Source organism: Liolophura sinensis, chromosome 2, assembly GCF_032854445.1.
Source record: "Liolophura sinensis isolate JHLJ2023 chromosome 2, CUHK_Ljap_v2, whole genome shotgun sequence".
Lineage (NCBI taxonomy): Eukaryota > Metazoa > Mollusca > Polyplacophora > Chitonida > Chitonidae > Liolophura > Liolophura sinensis.
This window is the reverse complement of record NC_088296.1, coordinates 9,914,787-9,929,946: the sequence shown is the minus strand read 5'-3', so window position 1 is coordinate 9,929,946 and position 15,160 is coordinate 9,914,787.

Sequence of the window (15,160 nt, the reverse complement as noted above, 5' to 3'; positions counted from 1 at the left end):
TTGTAATATCATTTCACTAGTTCCAAGCTACATATACTTCGCTTATTCCAAAAGGAGTGAGATTTCTTCGTCGTCGTCTTCCTGTTGTCGGTTGTTGCAATGAGATCACCCTCTAAAAAACAACACAATCTTTCCATCACCGTGTACAGAGCTCCCCTGTATTCTCTCATACATTCTTACACTGAATACACCTCACCTCTCCATCCTCTCTCTGCCTGTATCCCTCTTCACAGGCGCATGTGTAGTCCCCCACCCCCTTCCCCTCCCACCGTGTTTGTACAAACAGTGTTGTTACGACACGTACAGATGTGAGGCACACTCGTCTATATTTGAATAACCTTTAGCGGAACTTTGATTCAGTACATCTAGATTCACTTACATCCTTAAATTCATCTTGCTTCCTTTAGAAAATGACGTCATGCTTGAATTTTCAGATCATTTTACCTTTACGCACAAATATTTAGAAAATAGCTAATATCCAATATCACCAAGACAAAGCAAATATTTGTTTACAACAGACACATACACAGGAAAATACCAAAGCCCCATATGGACGCATGAAATATAAAGACAGCTTAGAAAGTAAAACCAAAGCAATGTGATGATTAATAAATGGTCACACGTAACTGGTGAAATCCGGTTTCTTGGCAAATTGACAGCTAAAACAAATGTTTGTTTCTCACAGATGTATAAGCACAAACACCAAAGCCCCATGCGAACGTGTGAAATATAAAGACAGCTTAAAGAACAAAACCATAGCACCAACAACAAAGTGACGGTTACAAAATTGTCACAGGTAACCGGTGAAATCCCGAATCTTGTTAGTTTACCTCAGTTTGGGGTTTTGGGGTATTAACTTGTGCATGTCATAGTACTATGGATTGAGTAGAATTAGGTAATAAAATTACAGTGATGGTTAATTGCAGTGTATTTGACCTAACTGTCCTAAACTTAACACATCTGTAATGTGAATAATCTCTCACCTACACATTCTCCTGTAGATGATGACCGTTCTGACCCGGCTGAACAGTCACACACTTTTACGTCTTTATTCTTGTAAAGAATCGTTCTACATTTGGTATTGACAGGACACATCTCCCCTTTAGTCTGACAGATCTCTGTTTTATAACAAAGGTGTTAAATATAAGCGTCATGTCCGACGTTCATATACCATTCGTAGTCCGTAAAGGGCGTTCCAAGTCGATAATCGCAAGATCCATTTCTAAAACAACGTTTAACACTAGCTCTCAAAGAGAAAGGTATGTAAGAAATTATACAAATAGGAAATAAAGCCGGTAACACAGAAGAGAGAAGCGGTCATCAGTTTTCAATGATGCCGGGAAGACAGTGGATATTCCAGGCATGAATTCCATATCAAAGTTCAAATTCGTTGTCCATGAATGAGTTCCATGTCAAATAACAATTGAACAAGTATCTCAGTCGCGCTTTGACTGCAATTGTTCATAAAGGCATCATGCAGATGTAATGAGCATGGCTAACTTTACGACCCCTAGCCCCAGGTTAAGCGGTATTAGATACAGTTCGAAAATGACGAGCGTTACAGACCCTAACCGATCAGATTGTGATTTAGAAGTAACGAACGATTACGTTTTTCCCGTTAATATGTAAAGATCTCATACTACAAAAGGCGCCATCTGTGATGTTACACATTTCCATTGAACATCACCCTAAGCTATTGTATTTGTTGCATGGAGGTGAACTGTCTTCAATACAACCCACGATGATTTCACAAAAGATATTGCCAGTGGCCCAGCCTATGCTGGCTTCCGTCCCGGTTGTACATGGGAATCTCTGCCACCAACCCGCAGATGCTTGTCGGTTTCTCTCCGGTCTACTCTCACCATAATACGTGTAATACCCTTCACTGTGACACATACTAATCAACTAGTTCAATATATATTTTTAAGTTAGGTCTACAAACAAACTAAACTCCCAATCAGGCCTATTTGTGGATATCATTATTATAAGTTCAACAGCGTTTTCCGTTTTTAAACAGTTTTGTGGATACTGGTCTGTATTCTTTATAGTTATTATAGTATTCCATTAATTAACAGTTAAATTAACATCGCCGTTTTAAACACTAGAACAGATTCAATTTTTTTTGGTGATTTTCCGACTCTCACTGGCCATGCATGGGTGACGCAGTCTAACGTTCACTGAAGATTAATTGTTTTCCTCCAATACAGTGTTCATGCCTGTACGTCACATGTGAAAACGTTCCTCGGTAACCTGCTAAATGCCCGTGTTTTAAACTCCGGTTTCCTCCACAGCCATTAAACTGATCGCCATCGTACAGATGAAAAATTCTTCAGTACGGTGTAAAACAGCAATCAAATAAACATTTAAATCTGACTTGCTGCGCTCTTTATATTCCAAATAATTGTGATTAATTACGGAACACATGTTCTGATGTTTACTTACAAAACACATGTTATGGTGTTTACTTACAAAACACATGTTATGGTGTTTACTTACAAAACACATGTTATGGTGTTTACTTACAAAACACATGTTATGTTGTTTACTTACGGAAACAGAAAGCAGCGGAGTTTCCGAATGTGGCTTGAAGAGAAGTGAATCCCTCTGTACAGGTACAATACGTCCCATTCACACATGAGGTTCCATGTCCGCAATTCCCGCCACAATCATCTGCGTTAAGGCCTATGGGATAGATTTTTTCCAAAGTAGAATTATAACACAAGATAATCCAACAAAAATAAAGGAAAAAATCTGAAAAGAAATTCATCCAGTATTTTATGTTATCCTCAAACTACATGTAACATAGCGATTGCTTGACGAAATGAATTTATGTGTAAATCGGCCGTTGTGTAGTATCAAGAATCACACATTAAATCATTGACAAATCTGTTCCTCCAGTCTTGAATCTAGCACGCTGTAACTCACCTGTGATACATATGGCCGTCAGAATGACCAGTGAAATCAAAACCTGTTCCCAGTTTCTTGGGAGTGTCTGACATTCCATGGTTGTCTGCTGTCGGATTTTCCGAGTTCTTCCTTTTGAAATTCTTTAGATCTTCACAGCCACATACAGCCTATTACCTATGTGTGTGTGCCTATCCCGCAGCCCCAATATTTAATTAATTGCGTTATGGGTTTTAAGATGTTACCTTCCTTGTCGAGGCAAAAATAAATCCACTGCCGCTTTCAATGTATGGAGTACCGTGGACTTTGTCATGAACCGTGAGCTGCCTTAGTGTATTTCTGCCTGTACAACATGGTGGTCTATGATACCTCAGTAACAACCACGTATAACAGGACTGCATGTTTCCCTTCTATGAGTGTGGCTTAACACTAACATGCTTTACTTAAGAGTCATGTTTACTGAGATTGTAAGGTATATACCTAATACTCCTTATTGCGCATGCGCCGCTCTCTACGTTCGCTTTACATCAATGCCACCAGCATAAATTTTTTTAGAAAAGTCTTGAACAAAGCCGAGGTCACTTGGGTCATGATGATGAGGCAGGAAGTGTTATCAAAAAAGGAAAAAACTTTTAAGACTTGTTTCCAATAATACTTTACACGCATGCGTGTGTAAGGAGTACATATATACTGATACCTGATAAGTTGATGAGTTTAAGATGATGAGTACAAGTTGATGACTATAAGAGTTACCTGGGCTGACGCAGTGGCCCAGAAGTAATAACTATAGTGGTAATGTTATATCGTCCCCTCCCCCGTCGTCTTCCCTTCCTTACTCCTCCTGACTGCCTCTAACAGGCTCAGTATGAAATTCGAGACAAGGCCTTATGATTGCTTACAGAAAGTTATTACGGCTATAACATCATGCCACTTTAAAACTCATTCACTTCTTGTGAGCTTAATGAGGAAACAAAGTCTTGCAGCGTACATGAAGGAACTGTCTAGAGTAAATTTAAGACAAGTGATGTCAGAAGAATTGCAATTACCATCGTTGGATTTTTGACGTGACATTGCTTAAGCCATTGAGTTAAGGGGCATGTAATTTGCTACTATTTATGTATTTATATGAAAATTTAGAATAAAGCCCTTGGGCAAATTGAGAATATGTCTTCCGTACCAGCGTGGATCAGATACTTCCTTAAATAAAATAATTTCATGTTGAATTCGACATGTAGTCTTAGGCCTATGTATGTGAGCATATTTAAAACAATATTTAGTTTAAGCTGACGAAAACTTGTAGTGTTTTTATTTTAACATTTATTCTCAGACTTGAGGCATCTGACAGAAACCAGAGTTTTGGAAAACAGATTCTTCTGCAGTATTCAAAGTCAGTTTGCCACCATTGGAGACGTTTATAGATTTAATCTGTAGAGCAAAGATAAACCGGTTACATGGGATACAGTGTGTATCCCAATATATAGAAAGCAAAACACCCTCCGATTTGTTTCACTACATTATAAGAGCTGTAATCTGAGGTGTAACAATCTACATCGTGACCTGTGACCGGTTTCACGAAGCTCATTTAGCTAAGTAACCCCGAAAATATCATGGCAACGTTTCTTGTAGAAATATAATGTGTACTCAGTTAAGGGCTTCTTAACACTAAGTATAGTCTTCATGAAACTGGCCCCTGCCCTTTTGATGGGTGGGGGAATTAAAAATAACTGCTACCACGTGAAGAAAACAAATTTTTTGCTATTTATATGATCTTTTTTAAAATTGACCCTCTAACAATGTCACAGGTACGGAATGCCAACCGATAGTTAGTGTTTGGAGAAAACCCATCCACTTCTATTTTAGATCTTTTTCTCCACATCTTTTTTTAACGTTTCCCAAACAATATTTTAGACTTTTCATTCCGGGCCATTTGTAGAACGTTCTTCCACCAGCAGTTCACGTCGTATTCTCTTCAGTCATTTGAAAACTTCCTCATTAACAAATCAGATCGATTTCACTCTCTGAAAACTACTGTTTACGACTGACATATGGTTGAAGCTGGGAAAAGTGTTCCATGGCTTAAATAACCACACTAACGTGTTACCATCAAACAAACATCAGATCGACAGGGTTCGAAACAATCGGGTGTACAACTGTCGCCGCCCAGTGGTTTTCGCGTGTGACGAGTAAAAATAAAATCTATCTGTCGCATGCGACGTGAGAAAAATTAGGCATTTTATGTTTCTGAAGATAGCAAACACTGAATACGAGAGAAGAAGATATAATTTTAATCAAAGCTTTGTCTCAAAACTAAAGAATTTAACAGTAACCCGAAGCTTGCGTGAGCGGTAAGCACACAGGTAACTGATATCATCAGAAAGAGCGTAGCAACGTAGTATGATTCACTAAGCAGGGCAGACATGTCAAACGAACACGCAATACATGTAAATGCAACAGTGAAATGTAATAATATCAGGCTTTTGAAACAGAAAGTCAGCAGGAACAATCAGCCATGGTGGTCTTTCGCCCAGTCGCCAGTTGGCGCGGTCACGGCGGAGCATGTGAACGAGGAACCCAGAGTGTTCCGAGTGCAACATAAACGGGCACGCTGAATGACATCGAGTCCAATATCGCAAAAAAGAAAACGGTCTTTAGGTTTAATGAAGGCTAGTACAACAACAACGGAGAGGCCGTGACTGATACAAAGAGAGGCCGTGGCTGGTACTGAAGGAAGGGCGCACGCTTTGTTCTTTTTGCCGAAAGTACAAGAACCACAGCAAAACATGTTGTTGTTGGATGTAGTTGGATACAATTAGACACAAAATTACAATATTTAATATGTGCCGTCGATCATATGGCCTGATTCTTTTCCGTGAATAGGAACAAAAAGTCACGTTTACAAATACTATTTATTGTTTTTTTATTTACCCTCTCTGGAAATGAGAATCAATGAGAAACAAATGAAAATAGATAACCTGTATGGACTGGTGGAATTCGGAAAACCAGTTCAAAAATATACAGGTAAGGAGCCAAAGAGACAGGTAAAAGGATTCTTTTATTATTATTTTGACCCCTGGATTGAGTGTGTGAGCAATATTTATTAAGAAAAAACTTTTCAGAGGTGTCACAATGTGCGCATAAGATTGCGAAAAGATACTTGTAAATGTGGTCGTCAATATTTTATTCGATTTTTCTTTAAAGAGAAAGACATTAAAAATTTTTGTATGGTGGGTATTTTGGGAGCGCCTTTTTGTATATATAGTACATGTGTAATAATGTCGTTGATCTGGTCTCACTCTCTATGGTGTACGTCTATCACACTGTCGTCACTGCTCTGGTCTCACTCTCTATGGTGTACGTCTATCACACTGTCGTCGGTGCTCTGGATTTATTGTCTATGCTGTACGCCTATCACACTGTCGTCGCTGCTCTAGATTTATTGTCTATGTTGCACGTCTGTCACACTGTCGTCGCTGCTCTGGTCCTACTCTCTATGCTTGTACGTCTATCACACTGTCATTGCTGTTTTGGATCTATGTTTGTGCTGTACATCTATCAAACTGTTGCCGCTACTCTGGTTTTACTCTCTGTGCTGTACGTCTATCACACTGTCGTCGCTGCTCTGGTCCTACTCTCTATGCTGTACGCCTATCACACTGTCATCGCTTCTCTGGTTTTACTCTTTGTGCCGTGCGTCTATCACACTGTCATCCCTGTTCTGGATTTACTCTCTATGCTGTACGCATATCACACTGTCGTCCTTGCTCTGGTCTTACTCTCTATGGTGTACGTCTATCAAACTGTCGCCGCTGCTCTGGTTTTACTCTCTGTGCTGTACGTCTATCACACTGTCGTCGCTGCTCTGGTCCTACTCTCTATGCTGTACGTCTGTCACACTGTCATTGCTGTTTTGGATCTATGTCTGTGCTGTACGTCTATCACACGTCGCTGCCCTGGTTTTAGTCTTCATGCTGTACTTCAGTTACACTGTAGTCGCTGTTCTGGATTTACTCTCTATGCTGTACGTCTACCACACTGTCGTCGCTGCTCGGGATTTACTCTCTATACTGTACGTCGTTTATAGTATCTTAATAAACAAATCATCGAAACAGTTCTTCGCAACTGAATTGTCCGTTAATATCTACATGGCATTAACACGCCTACACACACCCCGTGTATAAAAATCTGATGATCTTGGTCATTGGTCCACTATACTGTTGAAGACTCTCCCGCATCCTGAATGCAGTTGCCGTCCAGTGTTCTATTTCATATTTTTGAATGGTCATGGACTTTTATTCTTAGTATTCTTTTAGAAATGTTGTATACATTGTATTTACATATGCATGCTGTAGTCCGTATAACGTCGCTATCGTATATCGCCTCTATAGGCATGCGTAGGTTCGATACTCTTCCCTTTATAGAATCGCGCCACCTACTTCCTGTTCCCCTAGTGGCTTTGCAAACGATTCCTCGCGGACCTGTCCATGTTTATCACCAGTCGCTCTGTGTTCATCCAACGCTGATCTTCTTTGGCTTGCCCGCGCTGGGCCACTGTCTGGTTGACCGTCCTCTTCACTCTCCTTAGGTTTTCCCTTCTGTGCTTGGTAGTACGGGCCATTCGCTTATCAGTGAGCTTCAGGGGCCGAGGTTTGTCAGACGGGTAAGGGTTGCCATCAAGTGACACGAAGAAAGCTACATTGCTGTTGTCTTTCTTTTAAAGGGTCTAGGATCTATTCCCGCTCTTGTTTCAACTCATCGGGCTTCAGGAGCTGTGGTTTATCGGTCAGGTAATGGTTACCATAAAGTGATACAATGAAAGCTGCATTGTCGTTGTCCTTCTCTTCGAGAGTTTTGGAACTTAAGACACCATCTTCTTGAAGTTTCTTTTACGGGGCTCCTCGAGTACCGGTAAGAGTCTCCTCGATAAAAGGAATAATCCTAACCGTTGTTTTGGAATTTACGCATTCCGTCTTATCTCACCGGTAGAAACATATATTTTAAAAGTTCGTAGATACCCTCATGAGTGTAAACAAACCATCCGACATGCTATTTGTCTTTACTGCCTAACAACTGTACATTATGTGCTTTGTCAAGAGACCACGTGATCTGCCTGTAACACGTCATTGTAACCAGTGAGAAACTTTGAACTCTTGGTAACCTTATTTGAAGGTGCAATGGGATAGACGTACAGCATAGAGAGTAAAACCAGAGCAGCGACCACCGAGTGACAGAAATACAGCACAGAGAGTAAAAGCAGAGCAGCGACGACAATGTGACAGACGTACAGCATAGAGAGTAAATCCAGATCAGCGACGACAGTATGATAGACGTACAGCACAAACATAGATCCAAAACAGCAATGACAGTGTGATAGACGTACACCATATGGACTAGAACCAAAGCACCGACGACAGCGTGATAGCTTGCCTGTGGTCACATGTAACCGATCAAATACGGCTTCTTGTCAGTTTACCTCAGTCAGGGTTTTATTCTTATTGTTCATGTAAATGGATACAAACAGAAAAAATGCACAGACCCCCTAGCACCAGGGCTTAAGCTGAATTAGACCAAAAATGCAGTGGCGTTAATTGCAATTTTTCTTTTATTGGTTACTGGTCTAGAATTACTCAGTATGCTGCACTGTCATTACATTTAACATACAACAACATTAAAACATTGTAAATGGATGTAGACAGTAGGATATTTGACGTCATTTTAGTACCGTAGAGATGAGTGAAATTGTCCGGTCAATACATCTAACATACAACAACATTAAAACATTGTAAAGGGATGCCGGAAGTAGGATATATGACGTCATTTTATTACCGTAGAGATGAGTGAAATTGTCCGGTCCTTACATCTAACATACAACAACATTAAAACATTGTAAAGGGATGTCAGAAGCAGGATATATGACGTCATTTTAGTACCGTAGAGATGAGTGAAATTGTCCGGTCCTTGCATCTAACATACAACAACATTAAAACGTTGTAAATGGATGTCGGAAGTAGGATATTGTGAAATTGTCCGGTGAGGAGAAGAAAGACATTTTTTTGTTCTTTTTTTTTTTTGTAACTCATGGAATATTTCGGTTTTCAGTCCGGTCCAGAATGTTACCCCAGTGCTCCATTTATTAAAAGACGGCTCTAAGGAACTGTGGATAGACAGACTTTTGATTTTCTTTGTGCACATGTGAACCCATTTCTGATGAAGTTTACTGACGTTAAATACATAAAATACGTTAAATATGGAATTACCACCTCCTCAAACTATTACATGATTAGTAGTCTATCAGTTATTTGGACACTGAGGCTTCGGTGGTGAATTTTGTTTCCTTTATTTATTTATTTGATTGGTGTTTACACCTTACTTCAGAATATTTCACTTATACGACGCCGGCCAGTATTATGATGGGAGGAAACCGGACAGAGCCCGAGGGAACCCCACGACCATCCGTAAGTAGCTAACAGACCTTCCCACGTACGGCCGGAGAGAAAGTCAGCATAAGCTGGACTTGAACTCACAGCGACCGCAAATTTTGTTTCAAACCTGACAGCTATCAAGGCAACAGGATTGAGACAAATTTAGAGACACTTTGGAGAGTCATCAACCATACACATAACTGGAGAAATATACAAAGAAAGAAGTGCAATAAAATATAAATTAAGGATAACACTTCAAATATCATTCTTCCTGCAGACAAGGACATTGCACCAGTTATTTTAAACAAAACTGACCACGAGAGAAAATCCTATGTGAAACTGAGGACAGACCCGAAAATGATTATTAATAAGAAAATCTTAATAATTCTAAATAATTTACATATGAAAGAATTAATTATCGACCTTCCTTCGCCGAGAACTTGAAAACTACCCAACTTGTCCAAGATATATGATCTTCCAAAAATCCAACAGTAGAATATAATTATGATGGACATAATAAAGAATAAAACCAGAGTAGCGAAGAAAGTGCGATAGCATGCAAATGGTCACACGTAACCAGTGAAAAAAGTCTCTTTTGTCAGTTCACCTCAGTCAGGTTTTGATTCTAACTGTTCATATAAATGCATAAATAGCATCAGTATACACGCTCCCTAGCACCATGGCTTAAACAGAATTGGGTAAAAAAAAATGTGTAGTGATGTTAAATACAATTTTTTCAGACGTCAATGGTCCAGAAAAAAAAACGCCTCACTAGGATCTAACGTGTCATTTATTTGATCCCCATCATACAACGTAGCTAAGTACTTTGGGTCTACGAGCGCCGCGTAATGACCCTGGAGCCTCTCACCAATGCGATCGCTGTGAGTTCAAGTCTTGCTGTCTTCCTCTCCGACCGTATGTGGGAAGGTTTTCCAACAACCTGCGGATGGTTGTGGGTTTCCCCAGGGCTCTGCCCTGTTTCCTCTCACCATAATGCTGGCCTGCGTCGTTTAAGTGAAATATTCTTGAGTACGGCGTAAAACACCAATCAAATAAATAAATAAATAAATGACTTAGAATCTATCCTTCGACCATTCACAAGGTCTTCTTTTGTGATTAACACTGCACACTTCGTGCGTAAATTAATTAACCTTAAGCATCCGATATAGCTGTATGTTTTGATGTAAACTTTACCAACAGCTCATGCTGGCTTCCTATCCTGCCATACGGGGTACGGTCGGCAGCAACCTGCGGATGGTCGTGGGTATCCAACGGGCTGTACCCGGTTTCCTCCCACCATAATGCTGGGCGCCGTTGTATAAGTGAAATATTCTCGAGGACTGCGTAGAACACCAATGAAATAAATAATTAAATAACGATCTGGCGTGTTATTGTATGTGAAATGTAATGACAACACAGCATGTTGACTAATTCTAAACGAGCTACGTTTAATGAATTGCAATTAACATAACAGCATCGTTTTTATCTAATTCTACTTAAGTCATGGTGCTAGGGGGCGTGCAATTTTGCTGCTGTTTATGCATTTACATTGAACAGGTAGAGTAAACTTCTGACAGCTAAACTGAGAAGAGGCCGTATTTCACCGGTTACGTGTGACCATTTGCCAGTTATCACACTGTCGTCACTGCTCTGGTTTTACTGGATAAGTGTGACCATTTGCCAGCTATCACACTGTCGTCACTGCTCTGGTTTTACTGGTTACGTGTGACCATTTGCCAGCTATCACACTGTTGTCACTGCTCTGGTTTTACTGGATACGTGTGACCATTTGCCAGCTATCACACTGTCGTCACTGCTCTGGTTTTACTGGATACGTGTGACCATTTGCCAGCTATCACACTGTCGTCACTGCTCTGGTTTTACTGGTTACATGTGACCATTTGCCAGCTATCACACTGTTGTCACTGCTCTGGTTTTACTGGATACGTGTGACCATTTGCCAGCTATCACACTGTGGTCACTGTTCTGGTTTTACTGGATACATGTGACCATTTGCCAGCTATCACACTGTCCTCACTGCTCTGGTTTTACTGGTTACGTGTGACCATTTGCAAGCTACCACACTGTCGTCACTGCTCTGGTTTTACTGGTTACGTGTGACCATTTGCCAGCTATCACACTGTGGTCACTGTTCTGGTTTTACTGGATACATGTGACCATTTGCCAGCTATCACACTGTCGTCACTGCTCTGGTTTTACTGGTGACGGGTGACCATTTGCCAGCTATCACACTGTCGTCACTGCTCTGGTTTTACTGGTTACGTGTGACCATTTGCAAGCTATCACACTGTCGTCACTGCTCTGGTTTTACTGGATACATGTGACCATTTGCAAGCTATCACACTGTCGTCACTGCTCTGATTTTACTGGTTACGTGTGACCATTTGCAAGCTACCACACTGTCCTCACTGCTCTGGTTTTACTGGTTACGTGTGACCATTTGCAAGCTATCACACTGTCCTCACTGTTCTGGTTTTACTGGTTACGTGTGACCATTTGCAAGCTACCACACTGTCCTCACTGTTCTGGTTTTACTGGTTACATGTGACCATTTGCAAGCTATCACACTGTCGTCACTGCTCTGGTTTTACTGGTGACGTGTGACCATTTGCCAGCTATCACACTGTCGTCACTGCTCTGGTTTTACTGGTCACGGGTGACCATTTGCCAGCTATCACACTGTTGTCACTGCTCTGGTTTTACTGGGGACGTGTGACCATTTGCCAGCTATCACACTGTCGTCACTGCTCTGGTTTTGCTGGTTACGTGTGACCATTTGCCAGCTACCACACTGTCCTCACTGTTCTGGTTTTACTGGTTACATGTGACCATTTGCCAGCCATTACACTGTCGTCACTGTTCTGGTTATACTCTCCATGATGTACGTCTTTATTTAAATGAAGATGGCATATAATCATAGTAAACAGAATTGTTCCCTCCTCCCTTCTTCTGAATTCCATGTATCAAAGTATTCAGTTTACCACTGAGACAGGCGAAAACCACACGCTACCGTTCCTAGATGTTTTGGTGGAACAAGTCTAGGTGAATCGAAGATTAACATAAGAGCTTCAGTGTGTCGAAATACAACACACCGACCTCTATATTGATCATTCGTCAAGTCATTCTACTGTAACAAAACTTGCTGTCTTACGCTCTTCATAAATTAGGCAAATAAAGGTTGTGATAAAGAATGCATGCCGGGTAGAAGATCTTAATTATTTAATGTGCAGTGAAGGTTATCAAAGAGTAAAGAGGGGGGGTTCAGTCGGTTAGCGCGCTAGCGCAGCGTAATGACCCAGGAGCCCCTCACCAATGCGGTCTCTGTGAGTTCAAGTCCAGCTCATGCTGGCTTCCTCTCCGGCCGTAAGTGGGAATGTCTGCCAGCATCCTGCGGATGATCGTGGGTTTCCCCCGGGCTGTGCCCGGTTTCCACCCACCATAATGCTGGCCGCCGTCGTACAAGTGAAATATTCTAGAGTACAGCGTAAAACACCAATCAAATAAATAAATAAATCAAAGAGTAAAGTCGTCATAAGCAAGTCATCAACAAGCCTAAAAAATCAGAAGATTACCGTATGTGACATAATTACATGAAAAACTGAGGAGTTCCGGGAAGTTTTTAGTACATGAAAAACACCGAGTAATGTTTTATCAAATGTCAATGATAGTGAACCCGATGACCACATCTACAAAAATATGGCAGTGAAAAAGAAAGCACGAATAAGAAACATTGCCAAAAATTCGGTACAATACAGATATCACAATCCGCGAAATTGAGGGAAAGAGCGTTTTTTTTTTGTTTTTTTTAACGGGTTAATTAGGTATGTTATATAATCATCTCGTAAGGCACACTCATTTGAGTGTGGCTGAAACCCAATCTTGAATCACTGTCTCAGAAATAATTCCTGTATTTTGGGGCTTTCCGACATCCCTGGACACTGCTGACTGCTTCTCTTTAGATGTCATGTTGGCGTCCTCTCCGGTTGTACGTGGGAAGGTCTTGCGGCAGCGTACTCATGGTGTGGGTTTCTCTCGGGCTCTACCCGATTTCCTCCCACCATAATCCTGGCCGCTGTCCAATATAATTGAACTATTCTTGAGTACGGAATGAAACACCAATGAAATGAATTTAAAAAAAATCGCTTTAGATGAATCCGTCCTAATTTCTTATCTGATGCACTTTCTAAGTTCTTTGGTGGGTTGTGTTGTCTGTTGTTTTTAAAAGCTGCTTTTGTGATTGTTGACCTGGAATGTAGATATTAGTTGACTAGTGGAATACGAGTGTCTTTCTCAACCTGTGTTTACCGCAAGTAAACAACTGATATATATAGATGGTTTTAAGTGATATTTTTCGACTTTTTTTTCACTGAGAAAAGACATATGAAAATATTTTTTTTTACATCGGGTATCCGGAACCAGCTCTTGGTGTATATTGTCTCGGCATAATTATGTTCTAAATATTGAGGACACGCATTTTTAATAAATGTATTTATGCTGGAATGGTCTTTCTACAAACAAATGTCTTCAACCTGAACTTTGATCATATTTATATTTTTAATACATCCATAAATATTATCATAATTTAGGTTAAATGCGTGTCTTAGGGTATAAACAACAAATATACAGTGAAAAAAAATGTATTAGACATGCTCGATAACCGCCATACATATGGATTTTCAAATACCATTTTCCCCTAAAAGATAAAATCGGAAAAAAGACAATATTTGCAAATAACATTTCACGCTCTTTCATCTGATATTTGCGTCTTGTTTTCTCTTTTAATACACATGGGCCCAGCGGAATAATGTGTTTGATCACAATATTTGTCCAAATCTGCACCCCATGTAGCTCAATGAAGTTATTTTATTTATTTATTTATTTGATTGGTGTTGTACGCCGTACTCAAGAATATTTCACTTATACGACGGCGGCCAACATTATGGTGGGTGGAAACCGGGCTTAGTGACGTGACAAGATTCCCTTTACCAATGTATGAATGTACGTACGTGCGTATCCTTGGGGTTGGATGTCGTACATATAACAATTTTTTTAATCTTGTGACGAAGAGGAGTCATGAGGTGTGTCTCTTCTTGTGGCATGGTGCTAAAGTGCAGCCCCACTCAAGTATCATGCTGAAGACACCAGACAGGACACCGGTCCAAGCAGTCCTCCTTCTTTGGTCTAACCTCTCAGCGTTGAGCACCAAGCCATTAAGCAACAAATACCATTTTTTAAAGTCTTTTTTATGACCCATGTTTGATCCCATGTCTCCCGACTTCGAGGCGGACACTCTAAGCATTAGACCACCGAAGCGATATGCCTTACCAATGTTGACTGGAACAAAACTTCCTAGTGTACATGACTTCACAGCGCAGACCATGAGCTCAGAGACAGCCGGCTCGGTGCAAAATCCCTCTATCACGGAGAAAGAGGCATGACGTCAGTCATGACATGACCAGGCCCAACATGAATGTTTTAAGCCATTCCCTGAAGCTGTGTGGTCACTGTTCACAAAAAAAAAAAAATAAAAAAAAAGTTTTTTTCTCTGGGTTTATTATAATAAGTCCACAATTTAGAAAATCATTAAAGAATTGATAGGACGTCATGTTGCTTAGTTTGGCTTCATATATATTGTTTGATGGGCCAATCGTGGTGTGCAATGATTGAACTACTGATACACCCAGTTCGAATGGAGAAATGTAAGAATCAGAAGAGAAGAGAAAACCTATCTTTGCACTAAGTACCTGACGGGAGTAATCATAAAAATAATGACCCGATTGCCATTAAACTTAAGCACGCGCAATTTTAGATTATAG